The 3,598-nt window shown below is 29.4% G+C and overlaps 1 pseudogene across 1 annotated transcript; it reads right to left on the bottom strand.

Moving 5' to 3' along the window:
- Window positions 1–18: 18 nt before the first annotated feature.
- Window positions 19–3,076, bottom strand: LOC143581300 (cytochrome P450 724B1-like; annotated as a pseudogene). The gene is made up of 8 exons (XR_013143801.1): window positions 2,888–3,076; window positions 2,406–2,756; window positions 2,143–2,294; window positions 1,544–1,836; window positions 1,026–1,112; window positions 768–846; window positions 237–344; window positions 19–111 (listed from the first exon to the last, which is right to left on the bottom strand). The product of XR_013143801.1 is annotated as a cytochrome P450 724B1-like (transcript).
- Window positions 3,077–3,598: the final 522 nt, after the last annotated feature.

Below are 3,598 nucleotides of genomic sequence, written 5' to 3' on the forward strand. Positions count from 1 at the left end.
GATGGTGAAGGAGAATGCAATCTCTACCCGAGCTAGTTCCGACCCGGGACAACATCTTGATCCTCCACCAAATGGTGTAAATTTCTTGCTAGTTTGATCTTGCCTTTGTGTCTACACATGTAAAACAATGTTATGATCAAATGAACATCCCTTTATATATATATATATATAATTATATATTTATAATTAAAAAGGAAATAATATTAGTTAATAATGTACTTAATATATTGAATTACCTCCCATCTCCAAGGATGAAACTCCAGGGGACTTGAATGGACTAGATGGGTCCAAATGAACTGTACTTAGAATTGGTAGGACCTTCCAACCTGCTGGTATCAAATAATCTGACAATAAAATACATAAAAATATTTATGTTTTCAGCATTCGAGTAAAAAAATAATAATAAATAATTAATATAAGAAAGACCCACAGAATAATCAACAATAATTATTATAGCTTATAAAATACATAAGTGGCTCATGCATGCATGAATCATTGTTGTGATGGAACCTTTTTTTGACCTTCATGATTTTTATATATGATATACAATTTTTATTGATTTATAAGGCAAACAAGTCATATACCCTATATAGAAATAAAATTATGTGTGTCAATAAAATTAGTATATTTTAAAAGAGTAAATTAATTAAAATATAGTTAAAAATTTTGTTTTGTATTATTATATAAAATAAATTTAATCCTGAATTTTTAACTTTATTTTAATTTTAATACTAATTAAAGTATCAAAGACCATAATACTAATTTACCTTTATATTTGATATCTTTCAGAGCCTTTCTATGCACAAACTTGACAATGTTTCCATATCTAAGAGCCTCATTGATGACCTATTTGACAAAAGTAAAGTTGAGTACTAGGTTACTGACATAATTATTAAATTAATATTAGCTACCTAATTAATTATATTCTGAAAATGAAAATATATATACTAAACACAAATGGAATATCAGCCAAACTTATATCAAGAATATTTTGAAAAAAGAGAGACTGATTTAATTGAGTTTACATATTGGGTGAATGTCATCATTTTATAGTCTTCCCAGTTCAAAGGCTCATCTTTATTCTTTTTGCTTCTGATGCTTGCATGCTCTACCTATCAAAAACACATAATGACTCAAGTTTAATACATACATAAAATAAAACTTTAAATCTGACTTTAGAAAGTCAAACAAACTGCTTTTAACTTTAAAGTGACATGAATTTTCCAAGCTTCATAGTGTGAAAGATCAAACAGTTTTTTTTCTTTTTATTTTTTCACTTGTTTTCTAGTCACAACCTTATAGGACCATTTTTCCCTTGTTTTCTCTTACAACTTTTTTTTTTTAAGTCCCACACAAAACACAAACTTATTTGATCTCGTTAGTTAGCAAGATTTTGTTGTGTCCCTGAGTTTTTCGTTAACAGGTTCTCGTGGTTAAATAAAAATCGATAGTTTTGGTTATAGGAATCCCATGTCAACTAGTCTTAATTACTTGTTGCTTATTAAGAATGACATTTAACTAATAATTAAGCTAATTATTATACCTTCAATTGTTCAAAGCAGGTGGGGATTTGGCAACAAAATGTACCACCATGGCCATTAAGATAGAAGTAGTTTCATAGCCACCAAGAAGAGCATCAAGAACAAAGCTAACTTTTTCATCTTCAGATAAAGGTATCAACACCTAGGAGAATCTCCAAGAAATCACTCTCCTTTTTTTGAGAATTATATTCGTATTCTCACACATATTATAATTATTATTATTATTAAAAATAATATTATTTCTTCTTCTTTCCTTTATAATTTGCTTGACACTTGATGATATTCTGATTCTAGCCTGTAAAGTTGACACCAACACAAAGTTCATCATCACATGTACATGCCTCTTCTTCCTTTTATAAAACCAAGATGATGATAATAATGATGCAAACAAAATAATTATGCTTTCCAAAAATCTTTATATATATTCTTATACTTGTGCAATTTAATTATTTAGTCCTGATAGTTATGTTAAACATACCATACTAATTAAGCTATCCTCAAATCTTAAAACACAATTAATAATACTTAAATACTACAATTATAAAATATTTTTTTTTTCATGAAAAAATATATTATATATAAAGAATTAGTGAAGTACAACCTTAACTGCATTTGCATAAGGAGTTCCTGGGATATAGAGTGGGAAAGATATTAAACCTCTCATAAAAGTGAGAAAATCTTCAAGAATTCTTGCAGTTTGTGGCTCTTCTGGTGTTACCCTAGAACTTGTTTTACTATTACATTGAAAGTAAACTGAGGAACAAGAAATTAAAAAATTAATTAATTAACATAATGTTGATTAAATATTATTTATATATAATAATAATAATAATAATAATAATAATAAATTAACTAAATGCAAACCTTTCTAGCTTCTTGACAGAAGATGATTTGTTTCTTGTCTTTCCAAGAATCCAAAATCTGGAGGGTGATTTTCTCAATGTAGGGTGAGAAAATCATGTTTAGATTTGATGGTGGAGACAAGATTAATGGCCACATTTCTAAGCCTCTTGTGAGTATCACCCACAACTACTAGCATAGATATCTTACCAAGAACATCATGGATAGGCTTTGGATAGCTACATTCAAAACAGCTTGTCTTCATTTTGTAGTATAAAATAGTTGAGTTCTTGATCACATGAAACTATTGTTGGTGAGAAGAATAAATGGGATTTAAACACTTTGCCATACCTGAAACATAAACATATTTTCTTGCTATAAATGTGTCTTTTGAGTTCTGATCATGCATCACTTTCATGAACATGAAACTTATGTGTGTACAATCAAGAATATTACTGTTTTTAGCAAGTTTAGAAATTGAGGTGAAAAGATTAATTACCTAGAACAAGTTCTTGAAGAAAAGAGCAACTGTGGTTGAAGGATGAGGAGTAAGAAATGCTAGGGTTTCACCAAGAAGAGGCATGTAACCAAAAGAACCTCTAGGAAGAACACCAAGTTTTTTATTTTTTAAGGACAACAAAGGCAAGAAGTGGGTTCAAGATTAAACCAAATAAAAACCCCACAAAGACTACCATTACCATCCAAAAAAATCCCATTTTTAAGAGACTAAGGGATTAAAACAGGACCTTTGTCTCTGTTGGAACCTGATGGTTGGGTGTGTGTGTATATATAGAGTATGATGCACACAGTGAAGGTGTTTTTGTAGGGTTTTGCAAAGAACTAAAAGCAAAAAAGTAACAGGCTTTTCTGGAGTACAGTCGGTGAAAATTTGACTTTAATCACAGGCATAGGAAAAGAAATAAACATAGCTAAGGTAGCTATCTAAGGATCTAGACAAACCGGGTAGGGGTTTAGTTTGACATATGTATGTACTAGTGTCCTCATCAACAATTTCACTTCGTTACCTTTTATGTTAGGATTGATTTTACACCCTTTTTCTTTTTCTTTCTTTTTTGTTTAAATAAGAAAGCTATTCAAGATATCTTAATTGTTTTCCAACATCAAGATTGCAAAAATTATTTGTGAGGTCGAATTTTTAACTTTCTTATGAATTAAAAGCATGTTAAAGAATTTGGATATATGTAAGGCCCCGAACC

Source organism: Bidens hawaiensis, unplaced genomic scaffold, assembly GCF_021521415.1.
Source record: "Bidens hawaiensis isolate Kalapana, Puna unplaced genomic scaffold, B.hawaiensis_p1.1 tig00030851_1, whole genome shotgun sequence".
NCBI lineage: Eukaryota > Viridiplantae > Streptophyta > Magnoliopsida > Asterales > Asteraceae > Bidens > Bidens hawaiensis.